This window comes from Gossypium hirsutum, chromosome A05 (genome assembly GCF_007990345.1).
Source record: "Gossypium hirsutum isolate 1008001.06 chromosome A05, Gossypium_hirsutum_v2.1, whole genome shotgun sequence".
In the NCBI taxonomy this organism is placed as follows: Eukaryota; Viridiplantae; Streptophyta; class Magnoliopsida; order Malvales; family Malvaceae; genus Gossypium; species Gossypium hirsutum.
In genome coordinates, this window is record NC_053428.1 from 28,746,062 (window position 1) to 28,767,297 (window position 21,236).

A 21,236-nucleotide genomic window follows, 5' to 3' on the forward strand; every position below is an offset into this window, starting at 1 on the left:
AATAAAAATCAAAATTTTTAAATAAAAAAACAAGGACTTAATATCTCAAAATTAAAGTACAGGGACTAAAATTTTAAATTAAACAAGTAGAAAAACCTTCTAAATATATATATATATTTGGTTTAGAGGCTTAAATGTTACTCTTTTTAACTTTATAATTCTTTTTTACATATTAAAAATTTCTTAATTTTAAGAGACTTTATAACATGTATTTGGTTTAATTCCGTAGAATTTAATATACGTATTATGTAAATTAGCGGGAAAAATGAGAGATAAGGATTGGCAGATTTTTCTTTTAGCTTAAGTGCTAAATGAAGTTGTATTAGAGACGTCTTCAAGCTCCATAGTTTTAACAGGGAAGAGTTTTTCTTGTATGTTGAAATAATTACAAATATTTTACATAAACAAATTGTCTGAATACTAATGTTGTTGATGATCAGGAATGTCCCGTGGAATTGTTAGAAATGGCAGTAGAAACTTTCTTAACCTGTTTGAGGGTGGATCTGATCCAACTCTTGCCGCCAATCATGTTCTTAGTCAAGAAAACCTTCGCCTCTTCGGCCGTCAGCTTTTGCGACCATTCAACTCTTTTACTTGTATTAGCTCCTGGTCCGTAACATTTATACTCTCTATAAAACACCGAGCTACGATTATAAAAGAAATCAAAACAAAATGGTTGAGCATCCGTTCAAAACTGCACCCTTTAATGAAATATTATTTATTTTGGAAGTGAAAACTATTTTCACAATTTTGTGGATGCCTCGATAAAGAAAAGGTGGTTTATTGAATTCATAGTTTAATTACTTACCGATGTAGGAAGTGGATTGAAGATTTATAATAATAAAAAAAGGATTACTTTTTTTTTAAAACATTAAAGCATAAAATTGTGAGGACGGTTTTCATCTCTAAACGAATAATATCTCATAACAGATATAATCTGAAAATTCTTAGATCAATAAACATAGTGTTAATCTTGATTGATTTTGTCAATTTTTCGTTTACCTTTGCTTGGTTGTGTCTCCCCAATTGTCCCATCCTTGTGGCAGAATGACATTAGACATATAGGTCAAGGCAAAAATGACCCTGGAATAAGAACCCCATGGCCTTCCTAATATAGCAGTCCTCTCCCCAGTTATCTTGCAACCAAAAAATGTAAATCCTGTCTCCTCCGTCGGTAACCCCCTTTGTTGTGCTGTAATGGCTGAAAATTCTTCTGACAATGTATGCAAATGGCACCTCTGAAACAAATCCAAAAAGAAAATTGGAATCCCAAGAAAAGTATAGTTTAATCTTCAAAATACTTCAAATAAATAAAAAAAGTTAAAAATATTAAACACATTATTCAACACTTCTATTTAATTTTGAGTAACATAAGTAATGCATTCTTGAATAAGTTACCTCAAAAAGGGAAGCGGCATTCCCACAAATGAAGTCAACAGCTCCTTCAATGTAACAGTTGCGATAATAGTGTCTACCGTTTTCATCTAGCAATGTATCTTGGTAACCTAAAATTTTGCATCCTAAGAAAACTACCCTATCTCCAGATACCCTTAATGCCACTGCTTGAATTCCATGACGTTGGAACGTATTCTATTTACAAAAATAATAAAAATAATCGATTAACTCAAGCCAAAAAATTTTAATATATGAAGGGAATAGGTGAGTAAGAAAGTATAGAATTAATGTGATGTTTTATATACCTCAATCGTTATATATCGACCAACAAAATCCGAGGCCAACACAGTAAAAGTAGCAGATTCAATTATATTTCCACTATCATTCCTCGTTATTACCGTGCTATTTGTCTTGGAACCGCTTACCGTAATGAAAGGCTTGTCTCCAGGCACAATGATCTTTTCATTGTAGATTCCAGGCTTAACCAATATGAAAAACGGTTGTTTGTTGTTTGATGGCACGGCATCAATAGCGTCTTGTATCTTTTTATAGTCTCCTTTCCCTGATTAGTCAACTCTTATAACTACAGCCGCAGCTGAAGTTTCAGCAGCATCTGCTCGAGGGGTGGTACTCGCCATTAACGTGAACATAATTACAAAAAAGATGAAAGCAGCCATTGTTACAAAACTGAAGATTGTAATGAGCAGATTATGATGGATATTGTTGTTTTATATATTATGTGGGGGCCGATTTCTTGCCATGGAAGTATCACACATAAACACATCAATTTTCAAGCAATTGTGTGTAGATTAACTCAACATTATGTCAGAAAAAAGAAAAGGGTGCGGTTTTCCCAAATTCAAGCAGCCGGTAACTGGAAAATTTGGCTTTTTCCACCACTGAATGATTATAAAAGTGGATTTAGTTGAAAATGAAGATAAATTAATTATTTCTCTATGGTTAATTAATTGTTGGACTACTGTATCGTATTCATTAAACTAACATCTGATTTAATTTAATTTAGCCCCAGTTGAAAGGAATTTATTAGGTGCGGCTACTAAAGATTAAAGTTAAAAATGTTAATTGGAAAAATGCAAATTTTTTTTGCAATATCTTAATTTTTTTAAAAGAGAAATTCATTAATTTATTTAATGAATAAGACTATATAATTTGGGGAAAAAAATAATAAACTTCATCAACACAACAAAAACTTCAACTTCAGCATAAATCTACAAAAAATCCAAGCATCTGTCAAACTAAAGAGCATGGCGACAAAACCAACCTAAAATCACTCGCAAAAACAAGACTACATGATAAACAATACTAAAAAGCGTACTATAAGAATAGACAAAAACTTCTAAAAGTGAAGAGTTATTAAACAATGAAAAAAATAAATAAAAGAACATATAAAACTTAAGATAACATAAGTCCAAATCGACTCATTAAATCATTTCTTATTTAAAATACTTTCAAACTAGAAACATATTAAGAAGTCAACGAGGCACCATTATTTGTCCATCACGACTTGTGAAGACAATAAAAATATTCACAAAATAGATCTACAAACTGCAAAAAAGAAAAGACACATAAAGTGAATGAGAAAAAAAAAGAAATGATGGGTAAGAGAAAAAAGCGGGCGATAACTAACCTAGAAACTAAGACCGCTGCTAGATAAAAACAAAAAGATTAGAAACAAACAACTTAAAATCTAACTACCCTTAGGATCTACCCTTTTCACATGCTTGGGCTTTGTTTATATTTTGGTACTTTTGGGTCAGCCCATTGTTTAAGCTCAAATCTAGTCAAAATGTGCTGAAAAGGTAACCATTAATTAAGGTTCAAATCTTGATCAGCCCAATATCGTTCAACTTATGTTCGATTAGACTTCTTGGTGTATCTAATTGTTCATTCAAGCTTGTTATAGAAATCAATCTAACCTTGAATATAGCATTTTATCTATATTGGTACCAGCGTTTTTACTAATATGAAATTTTGAGAAAAAAAAAATCTTCTCCTATACTTGAAAGAAACATTGGGTAACTAGGGATTGAAAATTGGTTGAGCTCTAGTTGGACTCTTGGACATATGTCACTTGAATTCATTTGCAAGAAAATCCAAATTTTAGTTCAAATCAAATATTTTGTGAAGAGAAAAAAAATTGTTAGTCAAGATTTGATGTTGAACTCAACAATTAAGACATAATATCATTATCGAAAAGTGAAAAACGCAAATTCATTCTCAAATCGAAGAATAAGTCTTTTTCTTTTTTCACTAAATGGGAGCCTAATATGTCATAACCCCCCAAATCATGTCAAGGTCGAGGCTGTCAGATGAAATTCATGTCGAAGCAGCTTCTACGTCGTACCACTGCAAAAACATGATTTCCCAACCCAAAAATTTCAATGATACACACTGCATGCATCCATGCATGAAAAGACCAAGAATAAGAAGGAAAAAAAAATCAAAGGCCCAAAAGTGCTACACATTTCCCTTCCCCAAAGATAATGATTCTCATGTTTAGTAAATGAGACAATAATATTTTGCTTTGCGTCTACTTAACCAATATATAATTCTATAGCTTTTGAATGATTTTATTTGTTTTGATCTGATAAAAAAAAGTAAAAGTTTAATTACTAAAGTCAACAGTTTTTACTTTTTCATCATAATTTATTTTTAATTTAAAAATTTATGAAATAATTACAAATGAATAAACGAATAATTTTAATATAATTACATAAACGAATCTTGTAAGAGATAGAGAAATATGGGTAAAAGAATAAACAAATCAATATTACAACATGTGCTAACAATAATTAATTAATGTTGTGGATGATGAAGAATTAATGGGTGGTGGCATTGTTAGAAATGGCAGAATAAGCTTTCTTGAAACGTTTCCACCTCTTTGGTTGTCAATTGTTGCGACTATAGAAGCCCAATTTTATTCGAGTTCAACCAAACAGAAATTAAACCAAAATAAAAATAAATAAATAAATAAATTTGGTCTAGATTCCATATCAGACCCACATTACATCAAGCCCATATGGCTCAAAAATAATGAAAACCCTAAAGGCCCCAGACCCAATAGCTTAAATTATTTCAGAAAAGAAACAGAAACCCTAGCTCCTTGTGCCGCTACTCGTGCCACATCAGCACGCTCTCGCCCCGAGGTCTACCACTGTCAATGCCTTTGCCACCGTTGACTCAACCACCACCTGCAAAGAAAAAGCAACACGCAAAGAACAATAAAAAATAGAAAAAGAAATGTTGTAATTCTACTATAAAAGAGCTTAAAAAAACCAATTGTAAAGGGGGGATTTTTGAAAAAAAATCAATCGAAATACAAAAATAAAAAAAATATTTCAATTTTTTTTGTTTATTTATTTTTTCGAAAGCAAAAAAAAAAGCAAATATATATAATAAAAAAGAGAGGCGAATCGAAAAAGATCGAAGCTTTTTGTTTTTGTTTTTGTTCTTTTTTTTTAAACATTTTTAGGCTTTTAGCCCTCAAATTCGAGCTTTGGAAGTCAAAAGGCTGAAAAAAGGAGACTTTTTTGTTTTCCGACCATGACGTCGCGGTGGAGCTCGACAGTTTCCTTGGCTGGATTTGGGGTCTATTTCAGAGAAAAGGGAAAGAAGAGAGGATTTTTTAAGGGCAGAGAGGAAATGATTTTTTTTCCTAATTTTTTTTTGTCTTTATAGGCCTCCAAAACAACACCGTTTTGGGGGTGACCTCAGACGTTCAAAACAACATCGTTTTGACATGACCTATGGTCCGACCCGACTGGCCTCAAGATTGGGTCCTTTTGGTGCTTCCGCTTTTTAAGCATTTTTCAATATAGTCCTATTTCTTTTTTTTTAAATATATCCCATTTAATTTAATTTTTTTTATTTTGGTACTTTTAAACGAGGCCCATAGAGATGTTTGGGATATTTTCCCGCTTGGTCCCTGTCTCTTTTAGCGTGTTTCATTTTGATCCCCTATTCTTTTTTTTATTTTTACAATTTACGCCTTATAATTTCATTTAAATTTCAATTTAGTCCTTATTTATTTTATTACAAGTTAGCCCCTTTATTATTTATTTTATTCTAATTTACCCTAATATTTCATTTAAATTTTAATTTTATCCTTTGCTTATTTGATTTCAACCCTCTTTACAAATTGTTTTATTTATTTGTTTGTTTGTTTATTTTCTATTTATTTATTATTTCTTTCTTTATTTTTTATTTAGAAAAAATCATATTGTATATATCCTTTTATTTGTGCATTTCTTTGTTCATTTATTATTATTATCATTATTATTTTATCTTTAATTTTTATTCTTGTTATTTTATTATTCCTTTATTATTTTTGGCACAATGCATAAAAAAATGTAAAATTTTTAAATCGTGGCAATATTCATTATTTTCAGAATTAGAAAAGTTGTGTCCCTAACTTACGAGATATGACTTCTTTTTTAAAAAAACTGAAGTAATTGAATATTCATTTCAAAAATATAAAAACGAGATTTAAATAACGACCAAATGACGTTTATTCTTGATTTCGAGGATTTAAGACATTTGTGTCCTAACTTACGAGACATGATCCTTTTTTCTCGATTAACTTGAAATAATCCATTTTCATGAGAATTAGTTTTGTTAGGTAGTGCATTAATAGAAAAAAGGGATTGTGTTTTAAACTCCTTTCGAATTTTCAATTTTCGACACTAAAACATTAAGTAATCAACTAGGTACCAATTTTGGGCGTCATGAGGGTGCTAATCCTTCCTCGTGCGTAATCAACTCCAGAACCCATTTTCTGGATTTTATACACCAAATATCATCGTTTTAATAAATCAAATATTTTATTAAAATAATCAAATTACGAGGTGATCCGATCACACCTCATAAAAATGATTGGTGGCGACTCCCATTTTCATTTTAAAATAAAAATCGATTTCAAAAAAAGTGTTTCAACAGTGACCATTCAACCATTTTCCTATTATTGGCTCCTGGTCCATAACATTTATATTCTCTGTAGAACACCGTGCTGCAAATATCAGACAAGAAAATTGTTAAGCATTGTTTCAAATTTAAAATGATAAACAAATAGATAAACATATTACATTGCATTTCTTTTATGTTAACTTTGCTTGCATGAGTTGCCCCAATCATCTCAACCCTGAGGTAGTATAACATTAGACATATATGTTAGGGCAAAAATGAGTCGGATGTAACACCCTTAACCCGTATCCGTTTTCGAAATAGGGTTACGATGCATTACCTATCATATCACATCATTCACATACAAATTTTAAGCACTATTCGCATATATCGTCATATCTCATTCATTCATAAACACATTGTCCCTTATATAGGTCTACGAGACCTTAAAACATACTTTAAAGAGGTTCGAGACTAAACCGATAACATTAGCAAACTTTAAGAAACTTAGAAAAATTTCAATATTAAAAAGGATCACACGTCCGTGTGCCTCACACGGCATTAGAAGCGCCCATGTGTCTAGGCCGTGGCAAAACAGGGCATACATACTGAACTCACCATACGGCTACAAGATACGCTCGTGTGCCAGGCCGTGTGAAAATTAGGGAGGTTACTGACTTGGCCACACGGCTAACCACACACCCGTGTGTCTAGCCCGTGTTCAAAACTGATTTGTATAACTAAGTTACAATAGACATACAGTCGAGACACACGCCCGTGTGCTCAATCGTGTGGGGCAAAATTAGGCTTGGTTTAAACCTCATTTCCCACCTATCTCAAGCACACCAAAACCACAACATTTTTGCATCATTTGCATACATTTATAGGCAACCAAATCATGCCATTTCATACACATAATTATACCAAAACCATTTCATTCAAATTCCATAATCATTTCAAGTCAAATATCTATTCAAAACTTGTATCATCTACATTCATTCATAAGCATATATCATCTCTACTATCAACTAATTCATGCTTCCCAAACACATCCCAAATCATCATCTTCATATCATTCCATAACAACCAAATCACAAGGTAACCATTACCATAATTATCACTTATCAAACTCATAGATCAAACCAACTTAGATGGCTAAAAACACATCAACATTACAACATTCAAAAGCCAAAACTCATGGCTAATTACATCAAACACTTAGGCATCAATTGCCAACATTACTTATACACTTCATAAACCAACTAGCCTATACATGCCATATAAATAATTTCACAAATCTTTTAAGTACCGAAACAATAGCTGGATAGTGTGATACGATCTCCGATGACTTCCAACCTGAGTGAGCCTCTGAAACACTATAAACATAGAAAAGAAAGCAAAGTAAGCTATAAAGCTTAGTAAGCTCGTATGGCTAATAAACTCATAATATCAAATAACCATAATTTAAGCAGTTACTCAAAGTATAATTTCATCATTCTATCATATACTTATTTGCATCGTCAACTATGAATTTCACTAATCTATTAAATTTCATAGTCATATGATCTGAGTACATGTTCTTAATTCATTTACCATTTCATATGCATATGCAACTAGACATATATTACATTCAATTTAATAGCTATCACCTTTATATAGCCAAATAAACCATAGGAAACCTCATAAATTTCCACTTACTCATCATATGAATTTCACACATGTCATTTACTTGTCGATTTCTGTATGAGTACCTGAACTGAATCACATCATCGCTTATATTTCTTTGTACACCATCTTTACTCATTAACTCGTCTACACATCGATGAAAACACATCATCTCAATTTAATATTAATAAATATAATGAGTTCATAAACCTTTCACATTTCATTCCAAACTTAAATATGAATTTCACAAGTTTCTTTGATTCAATGCTCATATAACCCATGTATATACCAGTACCTTCCCGTATATAACTCTTACTTTATCACATCTTTGGCATATTTGTTATCCATTTGTAATATTTTTGGATACCCAGAAACTCACACATAGTGCCAAATAAATAGCCGAAGCTATATCAATCTCGTACACTAAGTGACAATATGTATATAGAGCTGGAGCTATCTCAATCACGCACACTAAGTGCCAATATATGTATATAGCCGAAGTTATCTGATCTCACACACTTAGTGCCAATGTATTTAGCCGAAGCTATCTGGTCTCGCACACTTAGTGCCAATATATTTAGCCAAAGCTATCTCAGTCTCGCACACTTAGTGCCAATGTACAATATATATATAATTGAAGCTATTTAAATTTAGCACACCTGGTGCCAATACATAACTGAATCGTTATCAAACATGTATATAATCTCGTATTCACATTTTAGACAATATTAAAGCATTTAAAAATCTTATATCAATGCTTATTACATACGAACTTACCTCAATCGTCAGAACGACGAAATGGATCGACTAGTCTGAATCTTTGCTTTTCCTTCGATCTAGACCCGCACGAGGCTTAACTTGATCTAAATAATCAAATTCAATCCATTTATTATACATTCTAGACAATTCAGCCCAAAATACAAAATTTTTAAAAATTACACTTTTGCCCCTATTATTTCACATTTTTGCAATTTAGTCCTTATCACATAAAATCAAAAATTCATGCAATTTCATCCTACCCATGCTTAGTCGAATTCTTCTTATTATCTTAGCAGCCCACATTTTCTATATAATCACACTTTTAACCACATAATTTCAATATTTCACAATTTAATCCCTATTTTGTATTTTTACTCAAAATCACTTAATAAAACTTGTAAAACTATCATCAAAGTTTCATAATCCATTATTAAAAATCAATTAAAACTTGTATTCAATGATGGAAATTATCAAAATCTTTAACAGTTTCGAAATCGGAGGTACGGGCTAGCTAGATTACAAAGCAACGATATTAAAAACGTAGAAATCATTAAAGCCGATAAAAAATCGTACCTTAATTTGGAATTGAATTTGCCGACATTAAAAGCACAAAAATGGATTCTATTCACTCAATATTCGGTAGTGGAAGATGAATGAAACACATATTTCAATTTGTTTTATTTAATTATTCATTATTATACCAAATTACAAGTATACCCTTAATTAATTCTTTTAAAACACTTAATAAGCAAGCCTATAATTGTCCACTCATAAAGCCAATGGTATAATTACTAATTAAGGACTCCTACTATTTAATTTTATAGTGATTTAGTGCATTTAACTAATAGATCTTAATTTTTACTCTTTACGCGATTTAGTCCTTTTTACCGAATTAAACACTCAAACGGTAAAATTTCTTTACGAAACTTTCACACAATAATTCAATCATGCTATAAACTTTAATAAAATAATAAAATATTTTAAATTCAGATTGTGGTCCCGAAACCACTGTTTCGATTAACCCTAAAAACAGGCTGTTACACTGGAATATGTGCCCCATGGCTTTCCTAATACAGCAATCCTCACCCCAGTTATCTTGCAACCTAAGAATGAAAACCCTATCTCTTCTGGTGGTGACTCCCTTCGTTGGGCTATAATTGATGCATCTCTTTCTGAGAGTGTATGCAAATGACACCTCTGAAATAACCGCCACACAAATTCATATGTAAGTTACTCTTCATTTCACTTAAAATCCTCATATCTAACACATACTTGGACATGATCATATGGGATATAATATGTTAAAGATCCTCCAAATATTTTGAACACATTTATGTACCCGGCACTTAAAGAAATTACCAAGTAACCGATTGCTAAAATATGTTACCTCAAAAAGGGAAACGACATTCCCAAAAATGAAGTCCACGGCTCCTTCAATGTAACAATTGCTGTAATAATGTCTTCTGGTGTCATCTAAAAATGTATCCTGGTAAAATAGAATTCTGTATCCAAATAAAGCAGCCCTATCTCCAGACACCCGTAATGCCACTGCTTTAGCTCCAGGCCCGTACATATTTTATTCACTAAAGTTATACACAAACATTTAGTTAACTTGAAAAATTAATTGTGTATTCTATACTCTACATGAACATGGATGGAGATGGTATATATACCTTATAAATGCCCAAATTTGACTGGGCCTTAATAAATAACAATCCATTAACAAAATTACAAGCTTAAATAATGAAAGTACAAGCCCAAAATACAAAAAAAACCTTAGGCGGCCCGTTGGCCCAAAACTAAACTTAGTTTTAGTAAAAATTAAAACCCTAACCAGCCTCCAGCGTTGTACCCCCTGCGCCGCTCCATGTGCCTCAGTAGCGTGTACGCTGCCCAAGGTCTGTTGCCTTACACCAAAACGGCAAAGGAGCCTCTTTTCTCCCCTCCTTTGACTAAGAGCCGAACTTGTAAAAAAAGGAAAGAACAACAGCAGAGACAACAAAGAATACAGAAGCAAAAACAAATGATAGATTGTAACACATTCGGCTATAAAAAGCCAGAATATCAATGTAATTTTCTACGGAGAAAGCAATCAAAAATAGAGAAAAATTGAATTAAAAAAAAAGCAAAGAGTTAACAAAAGTAGTTTTTTTTAAATCTCGTCTAAAATAGAAAATATAAGAGTAAAAGGCTCGATTTTTACCTATGGCGTTTTGTCTCTGGTCGTAGTAGGGACTATCTCTTTTTTTTTCTTTTTTTTTTAAAAAAATCCAAGAAACCGAAAGGTTTCATCTTTTTATTTTTATTTTCGAACTTTGAATCATTTTTTTGGGATTTTGAGCCCAGATCCGTGCTCTACACAAAAAAAAAAGACTCGAAAGGGAGCCTTTTCCAATTTTTGGCCACCGGAGGTGGCGGTCTCCGTCACTGATGACTGGCGGCCACGGTGGAGACTCGTCGGCCCCGTGACCGGAAGGGAGGGTAGCTTCAGAGAAAAAAAGGAAAGGAAAATAAGTTTTAAAAAAAAAAAAAACTAATTCAAACTGATTTTTTTAAAAAAGATTTTTCACTTATATAAGCATCTAAAACGGTGTCATTTTGGGCTTAAGCTTCAGACGTCAAAACGATGTCGTTTTGATGTAACCCGACCTACCTGCTATAGGTTCGCGTGTTTTTATATGGCGGGTCTATTTGAACCTTTAGTCCTTCCGGTTCTGCAGATTCTTTCAATTTAGTCCCATCCCCTTCTTAATTATTTTACTTATCCCCTCTAATTTTAAATTGTTAACAATTTAGTCGCTAGACCACTGTGAACCCGCTTAAAGGATGACATGTGTCCCAGGGCTTGGAATAATTGCCTATTTGGTCCCTGCCCCTTTTTCAGCGTGTTTTAGTTTGTCCTTTTATCTTTTTTTTGTAATTTAGGCCCTTAAATTCCATTCAAATTTTGATCTAGCCCCTTTTATATTTATTCGTTTATTTTATTATAATTTAGACTCTAAGTTTTATTTTAATTTCAATTTAATCATTTATTCGCTTAATTTCAAGCTTTTATAATTTTTTATATGTATATTGTTCTATTTTATTTATTTATTTATTTATTTATACATTCATTCATTTATTTATTTCTTCACTCTTCTTATATTTAGAATTTATATTGTTATTTATTCCTTTATTTACACATTTTATTAATATTAATATTAATATTTTTAGTGTTTATTTCACTTTTATTATTAAATTAGTATTAGAATAGTAATTAATATGATTATTGTTATTGTTATTATTTGGTCTTATTATTATAATTACATCATTAATATTATAATATCCTATTATTTATTATTTACCATTTTAATATTCTACCTGTATAGTTATTTTACATTATTTCATTATCATTATACTATACATTACGTTTAAAAATATTTGTTCGTTTTTCATACGATGCTTGAATAAATTAAATATATACCATTTTAATAATTTTTACTCGATGCATAAAGAGGAAATTTTTTAAAATCAAGGCAATGTTCTGCATTTGGAGATTCGAGAAGTTATGCCCTAACCTACGGGGTTTGACTTTCTCTTTGAACCTAGATAGCCGAACATCCCCCTTTCAAAATTAAAACATATGAGATCTAAATAGTAATTAAAATAAAGAGCAAACTAATCTTTGAGAATTTGAGATGTTATATCCTAACTTACGGGATATGACCTCTTGTCACCTCGTAATAAGGGGGAATTTTACATACGTTTCAATTTATTCAAGTGATTTAATTAAAAATTACATTATATAAAAAGGGATCGTATTTTAAGTTCTCTTCAAATTTTCAATTTTCAACACTAAAGACATCAAGTAATAAATTAGGTACCAATTTTGTGCGTCACGAGGGTGGTAATCCTTCCTCATGCGTAATCGACCCCCGAACCCATTTTCTGAATTTTGTAGACTAAAAATCGTCATTTTAATAAATCAAACATTTTATTAAAACAGTCAAATTACGAGGTGATCCGATCACACCTCACAAAAAAAGGATTGGTGGCGACTCCATTTTCGTTTTTTAAATAAAAAGTCGACTTCAAAAAAAAAGTTTCGACATACCTGAATTGTGAGATATCAGCCTACAAAATCTGAAGCCAACACAGTGAAAGTAGTTGATTCAAATATATTCCCACTATCACTCCCAGTAATTACAGTGCCATTCGACTTTGAACTACTTAATGTGATAAACGGTTTATCGGTAGGCACAATAATCTTTTCATTATAGATTCTAGGCTTAACCAATATGAAAATAATTTTTTTGTTGTCTGATGGCACGGCATCAATAGCGTATTGTATCTTTTCATAGTCTTATTTTCCTAATTGGTCGACTCTTATAAAAAAAGCTGTTGTTGAAGTTTGAGTAGCGTTTGCTCGATGGGTACTCACCATTAACATGAACAATGTTACAAAAAATATGAAAGCAGCTATCGTTGCAAAACACAAGATTGTAATTAGCTTAAGGATATGGTGAAGTAAATGATGAAGAAATGTTAATGTACGATGACTGGTTTTGTTACGAACAGATTGTGGTGGATATTGTTGTTTTTATATATTACGAGGGGCTGATTTCTTACGATGGAAGTGTGACATATAAACATCAAATTTGAAGCCACAGTGTGTGGATTAACATAACATTATATCAAAGAAAAAGGCTGCGGTTATCGCTTACACAAGCTGCCGGCTGTTAGAGTATTAACTAAAAGTGGTTAGTCAGTTAGTCAAGGCTGTTAATAGTTGTTAAAGTAGTTAGTCAGTAACTATGAAGGTTGGCTTCAGCTATATAAAGATGTGTTTACTCTCCATTCAAGATAAGTCATTGTTAATACTAAAGCAGTATTCTTAAGATATCATTCTTATATAATTCAACATGGTATCAGATGTCTAGAGTTCCTGGAGATTTTCTTTTCTTTCTTTTGCCTATAATGGAGTTTTCGCAGCACTCAGTTCAGTCGGCTGCACCAGCCATGACTTCTGCTGTTGCTGATGGCTTTGATACTCAGTTCTTTTCTACTAAGAAGATTAGTGTGATTCTTGATGATGACAATTTTCTTTTGTAGAGACAACAAGTCTTGCTTGCAATCAAGACTTATAAACTTCAGCGGCTCTTGGATTCTTGCACTGTTCCACCTCCTTCAACACTTCCGGATGCTGATGGGGTTCACCAAGAAAATCCGGAGTTCAGTCGTTTTGAGCAGCAGGATAGTGCGCTTGCATCTTGGCTCTTGTCTTCTGTAAGTACCACTGTTTTTCCACATCTTATTGGTATGGACACAAGCGCTCAAATTTGGAATGCAATTGCTAGTCTTTATGGCAGCAAGACCACCTCTCGTTTAATGTTCTTTTACAGAGCTTTACATTCTCAACGAAAGGGTGATCTTTCCATAAAAGATTTTCTAATGAAGATTAAGGGTTTTTGTGACAATCTAGCTAGTTGCGGTAAGGTCATTAGCGAGCGAGAACATGTCACTGCGATTCTCAATAGGTTACCACCCGAATATGACTCAGTTATCACCATCATTACTACTAGTCATACACCTTATACTGTTCAAGGGGTCATGACAATGTTGATTGATGCAGAAGCTCGACATCAGACAATGATTCTGGAGTCTCCTCCCTTGGCTAATGTAGTTACTCATCAGCCATCTGGTTCTGCTGTCAACAGTGATCTACCTCCGGCATATCGTCCAACAACAGCTCCTCGTGGTCGTGGTCGTGGTAGGTTATTTGGCTCGCGTATACAGTGTCAGTTATATAGAAAAATGGGGCATTTAGTTGATTGGTGCTACTATCGGTTTAACTCACCTTATAAAAATACTGGTTATAGACCTCCTCCCTCTCAGGTGAATGTCTGCATGTTTGGACAAGGGGTTCCTATTTCACCTTAGGTGGCATCATCTACTCCACCTTATCTTCAGCCTGGGTGGTTCATTCCACCTATTTTGACAATGCCATGGACTGGAAATGCCTCACAATCTGGTTCCACTTCAACAGTGTCAAAGTCTTCCCCACAAGCTTATATTGCCACTTTGGATATTGTTTGGGATAATGCCTGGTACCCCGACTCCAGTGCAATGCACCATCTCACTCATTCAGCTACTGCTATTGGTGAGAGTACTCCCTATAATGGCCCAGGTAAGGTTTATGTCGGTAACAACAATGCTCTTCCTGTATGCTCCACTGGTCAGTCTTCCTTGCTCACTAGAACTCATCCTTTGTATATGCGTTCTTTGTTGTATGTTCCTGGTATAACGAAAAATCTGCTTTTAGTCTTACAATTTACAAAGGATAATCATGTGATGTTCAAGTTCCTTCCTACACAGTGCCAAGTACGTGACCTGCGTACCAAGGAAGTCCTTTTGCGTGGCTTGGTGCATCATGGTCTCTATAGACTTCAGTTGAAGGACAACCTTTAGCCTTATCCTTGCTCAGCTTATGGTCTTATAACGAGTGTTACTGTGCCTTTTAGTCTTTGGTACGCCAGACTTGGACACCCTTGTACAAGTATTCTTTCCAAGGCTTTATCGCATTGTAATGTATTTTTTGATTCAAATAAAGATTCTTTTGGTTGTGTTGCATGTCATCTTGGAAAAGAAAGAAATCTACCGTTCTCTCATTCTACTTCTGAGTATGTCACTCCTTTGAGTTTAGTGGTTGCTGATGTTTGGGGTCCGGCATCGATATCTTCAAATAGGTTTCGGTATTATGTGGCTTTTACCGATGCCTGCACCAGATATACTTGGGTTTACTTCATGCGCCAAAAGTCTGAGGTTTCAACCATATTTCCCCAGTTCCTTCGAATGGCAGAGAGGTTGCTTGGGTTCAAGCTTAAGATACTTCAATCAGGGGGTGAGTCCCATGCTTTAAAATGATACTTATCTCAAAAAGGAATCTTATACAGATTTACATATGCATACATGTCAGCTCAGAATGGAATTGTTGAATGCAAGCATCGGCAAATTGTGGAAGTTGGCTTGTCTATGCTGGCTCATGCTTCCATGCCAATGAGCTTTTAGAATGATGCCTTTGCTAGTGCAATTTATCTTATCAACCGTTTACCCTCTTCCCCCTTAGGCTCTCTCTCACCTTATGAAAAATTGTTTCATAATAAACCTTGTTATCCTTCGCTTAAGGTGTTTGGTTGTCTGTGTTTTCCAAACTTGAGACCCTATAACAACCATAAACTACAATTTTGATCCCTCCCTTGTACATTCCTAGGCTACTCTTCTTTACACAAAGGATATAGATGCTTGGGCCCTGATGGAAAGATTTATGTGTCTCATCGTGTGATATTTAATAAAACCTCTTTTCCTTTTCAAACACTATGTTCCAGTCCAAAGCCCACTACTGTTCCGTCTAGCAGTTCTAAACTGCTTGTTTTATCCCCATCTGTCAGACAAGCTATACCATCACAGTCGGTTCCCATCAATTTCTCACCTAACCCCACTATTTCTCTAGAGCCTATACCCAACTCTACAAGTCCAAGGCCAACCATTTCTTCACCTAGTCCTCCTTTGTCTAGCTCCCACAGTTCCCCTTTATCTAGTTCTCACCTATCTAATTCGTCTAGCTCCACACCTTCACTTCCTCTCAACTTCCATCTAATGATCACTCGGGGTAAAGCAGGCATCTTCAAGCCAAAGGTTTTTCTGAGTTCAGCTTCTTCACTTTCCTTTGAGACACCATCTGATAAACATGAGGCCATGCAACATGAGTACTGGAAAGCTGCAGTTCACAACAACCTTCAAGCTCTTCTTTCCAATGGTACTTAAAGTCTTTGTTCTCTTCCCAGCAATCGCAAGGCCATTGGATGCAGGTGGCTTTTTAAAGTCAAAAGGAAGGTAGATGGGACTGTAGATAGATATAAGGCTCGGTTAGTTACAAAGGGGTTCTCGCAGCACGCCGGCTTGGATTTCAGAGACACTTTCAGTCCTGTTGTGCGATCAGTGACCATTTGGACAGTTCTCACTATTGCAGTAATACAAGGGTGGCGCTTAAGGCAGATTGATATCAACAATGCCTTTCTCAATGGCAGGCTGACTGAAGACATTTACATGGACCAGCCACCTGGTTTTGAAGTGCTAGGTGCTAATGGACAGCCTCTTGTTTGTAAGCTAAACAAAGCCTTATATGGCCTTCGACAAGCACCTCGTGCTTGGTTTTACACTCTCAAACAGTTCCTTATGGATCGATTGGGCTTTCGTGTTTCAAAAGCAGACCCCTATTTGTTTGTTCGTGTCTCCTCTAGTGACTGCTTGTTTCTTATAGTGTATGTAGATGATATTTTGATAATTGGTAACTCGTCTACTGCCATTGATACTGTTTTCAAACAACTCCATCACAGAGGACATGAGCCATCTCAAATTTTTTTGGGCATTGAGGTTCACCATCATGCACAGGGGATCTTTCTTAGTCAGAAGAAGTATGTTATAGAGATTCTTAAAAAGGCTGATATGCTTGGCGCAGCAGTCACACCTACATCTATGGTCAGCATGCCTAAACTTGTCACCTCTGATGGAAGCTCTCCGATGGTTGATGCACACCTATATCGAAGTGTGGTTCGTATGCTCCAGTATCTTTGTATCACCAGACCTGATTTGTCCTTTTGCGTCAATAAGCTGAGCCAATTCATGAATTCCCCCAGCGAGCTGTATTGGAAGGCTATTAAGCGGGTTCTACGCTATCTTGTTTGGACCATGGAGCATGGTTTGAGTTTTTCAAAAGGGTCGTTTCAGTTGGAATGTTCTCTGATGCTGACTGGGATTCATCTCTAGAAGATCGCCGATCCACTACAGGTTATGTAGTGTATCTTGGTCCAAATCCGGTTGCATGGTGCTCTAAAAAACAAGCTGTTGTCTCTCGGTCCTCGTCCGAAGCTGAGTATCGAAGTCTTGCAAATTACGTGTCAGAACTGTTATGGGTTCGTCAACTATTAAAGGAACTTGGTATACAGGTTAGTTCAACTCCAGTGGTCTGGTGTGATAATACATCCACGGTTTCCATGGCAGCAAACCCTACGCACCATGCTCGGGTCAAACACGTGGAGATTGATTATCATTTTGTCCGAGAAAAGGTTCTTGATGAATCTCTTCAAGTCAATTTTGTTCCTCAGCCAATCAAATAGCTGATGTTCTTACTAAACCAATTACTTCAAAGCACTTTGCTGCGTTTCGCACTGCTCTTAAGGTTCTGTCTACTTCAGACAAGGTTACAAACTTAGAGGAAAACGGGAAGAATGTTAGAGTATTAACTAAAGGTGGTTAGTCAGTTAGTCAAGGCTGTTAATAGTTGTTAAAGTAGTTAGTCAGTAACTATGAAGGTTAGCTTCAGCTATATAAAGATGTGTTTACTCTCCATTCAAGATAAGTCATTGTTAATACTAAAGCAGTATTCTTGAGATATCATTCTTGTATAATTTAACACCAGCAACTAGAAATTTTGTTAGAAACTCGGCACTTGTAATTTAAAATGAGTTTAATATGGTTCACGAATCTCAATTATTTGCACCAATAATAAAGTATACTTAGATTGGCATGGAAGTTATCACGTTAATACAATTAAAATTTCAACAATTCAGTCAACTTTTACATCTAAAAAAATTATCTAAACTTTGAAGGATTAAAACTAAAATTTTCTAAAGAAAATAAAATAAAATAAAAACACGAGAATGATAAGGATTAAATACATGAATTATAAATTACAACAAAGTTTTTTAATCATTGAATGATTATAGAAGTACATTTAGTGGAAAATTAATAATAAAAATTAATTATCTCTCTACGGTAGTAATAATTTATTTAATTTTCAAATTCAATAAAATAATTTAATTTAGCCTAATTGAAAGGAATAGATTAGGTTGGGCTTCTTGAAATTGAAGTTAGAAATGTTAATTTGGACAAATGTTGTAGCTATTTTTGCAATATTTTTAATTGCAAGTCTTGAGATTGCTTAAAAATTACCTTACGGTCTATTAACTTTCTAGTTCAAATTCTTTGTAATCTTTGTTTTAATGGTTGAGTTGACCATGGCATTGGTGGCTGCCCTTTTGTCTTTTGACCTTTTCAAACTGGCTTGGGCTTTGCTTATGTTTTAATACTTTTGGGTCAGCAAATTGATTAAGGTTTAAATCTAGTCACAATCCACCCGAAAAGGAGTTTATTGATTAAGGCTAATTGTTCATCAAGTTGAATGTCTGTGGGTTGAATTATCTATCTAAACTTAAAGTTTAAGCCGAAATGTTTGAGGAGTTGAATAAAAATGTTAAACTAAAAGAGAGTTAGACGTTAAAATTTTTAATTATATTTCTTCTCCAATCCCATGTCGAGGACTCTTTTGTATATTTTTTTGAAGGTTTACTATTACAAGTATACTTGTTTAAAATAATTATATCATAAAATTAAATTAGTGTAAAACCATACATATGAATTGAAAATGAGCATACCTCCAATTGAACTTGTAATTAGCCAATTTTGGCCTAAGCCTGAAGCAAGAATAAAACGAAAGCAATAAAACCCATTACATGTTGAAATCCAAACCCAAACAACCAATTACATCAAACCCTAGCCCAAATCCTAGCCCACTGTCCTAAATTTTTTTTTCAGCAAACTAACCCTAGGGCTAGTCCCTATTGTGGCTGCCGTTCCCACCATTGGCCTCTCCACGCATACTTAGCCACCTCGCACGCTAACCACCGCTCACCCATGCCTCTGACACCTGCAGAAGAAGTGAATGCAACAGAGACAAGGAAGAAAACGACAAAAAATATGATTGAATCGTCTTGTAAATGGCTTTAAAAGCCATAATCTCACCTTTGTAAATTTTTTACGAACACTTTACGAACGAAGATTAATAAAAAAAGAACAAACTTTTTTGAAGGTGCTTTGTTATTTGCATTTAAATTTCTATTTATTTTATTTTTTTCATTTTATTGTACATGCGAAAGTATAAAAAGTGAGAGGGGAAAACTTACTGGAATCTCTCCGTAGATCCGTCGTTGGAGATTTCTTCTCCATCGCCGAAATCAAGCATCAAAGGGGGCGGTGGTTTTCATTTTTGCCTCTTTTTTTTTGAGACTTTAGCCTACAAATAGGCTTTTATTTTTTTTAAAAAAAGCAGAGGGCTAAAAACCCACATTTTCTCGTTGCCGGCCGCCGGATACGGTGGCGATGGGACGGTGCCCTTTTTTGAATGGCCAAACAAAGAGTTGAGAGGCATGGGGGGCCTCTGTTTTTTTTTTAAACGGAATGACAAAAATGAAAGAAAAAAAACCATTTGATTTTTATGCAGATTTGAAACGGTGTTGTTTGGTTCTTGGGGGTGACCCAGGCGTTTTCCCTAAAGGGGAGATTTTCGCGATTAGTCCTTCCCTTTTGCAGCTCCATTCGATTGGGCCCCGTTTTCTATTTTCTTTTGTTCTTTAATTTAGCCCTCAGATTTCATTTGGTTTTCGATTTGGTCCCTTGTATTGTCAGGTTAAACGAGCGCAGAGCATCTAAGGGATATTTTTTCATCAAGTCCCCGCTAGTTTCTGCGCGTTTCGTTTTGATCCTTGATTAACTTTCTAGTATTTATAATTTTATACCCCAAATTTTAACTCGTTTTTAACCACGTCCTAAATCTATTTAATTCATTTATTAACTTTTTTTTATTTAAAAAAACCCGTTTCATTATATGTTATTTTATATATTTTATATGTTATTTACTTTACATCTATTTTAACTTATTTTAATGTACTGTTTGTTCAAATTATTATTATTTATTTTAACTTGCTTTATGTATATATTTTATCCTAATCTATTTTATATGTATTATTTATTTTATATTCCGTACCTATTATATAGTTATATATAGTTTATTTCAAGTTTTTTTATATATTTATTATTCTTTTAAAACAGTTTTGTTATATATTTATTTCAAATTATTTTTTATTGTTTTTTTTAAATATAAACGACTGGGCTTTTATATATAATGAAAAAAATACTTCCAAAAGTGGGCCTTAGACCTGCCCAACAACCACAGAAGAATAAAGGCACTGATCAGGGCAAAAATCGAACAGATTAAGTTTCTTAAAAGCAGAAATTAAAAACAATTGAAGAAATAGAAACCGACAACAATAATAAATGAATCTAGAAAAAAAGAGTAACCTCATCTACCCCAGTCATTTCAACGACGTTTGTACTCCATAATGCTATACGAATGTCATTTCAAACTTATCCAACTGTTCAGTCAATAGCTCTGCCCAGAAAAAATTAAACATTCATTGCTATCATTAAAACCCATTTCCTCTCCAGCGTCTTCTAGTCTGGACTTCTTGCCCAGCGTCCTTTCGAAAGCAAGTTTAGTAGATTCGGGTCTCCTTGTACCATGTAAGAGGTTACTCCGCTCTCTAAGGCATCTTTTGCAATCTGATGGGCACGCATGTTTTCTATTCTGGGAATATGCTTGAACTCTATTGTTTGATAATGGA

At 33.9% G+C, this 21,236-nt stretch overlaps 1 long non-coding RNA gene and 2 pseudogenes across 1 annotated transcript; all 3 read right to left on the bottom strand.

Annotated features, from left to right (window-relative positions):
* Window positions 1-375: 375 nt before the first annotated feature.
* Window positions 376-2,033, bottom strand: LOC107960642 (putative pectinesterase 11; annotated as a pseudogene).
* Window positions 2,034-4,573: 2,540 nt separating this feature from the next.
* LOC107960641 (putative pectinesterase 11) lies at window positions 4,574-13,162 on the bottom strand (annotated as a pseudogene).
* Window positions 13,163-19,191: 6,029 nt separating this feature from the next.
* LOC107957577 (uncharacterized) lies at window positions 19,192-20,375 on the bottom strand. Its single transcript, XR_001700501.2, has 2 exons — window positions 19,740-20,375; window positions 19,192-19,483 (listed from the first exon to the last, which is right to left on the bottom strand). It is a non-coding gene; the product is annotated as an uncharacterized lncRNA (long non-coding RNA).
* Window positions 20,376-21,236: the final 861 nt, after the last annotated feature.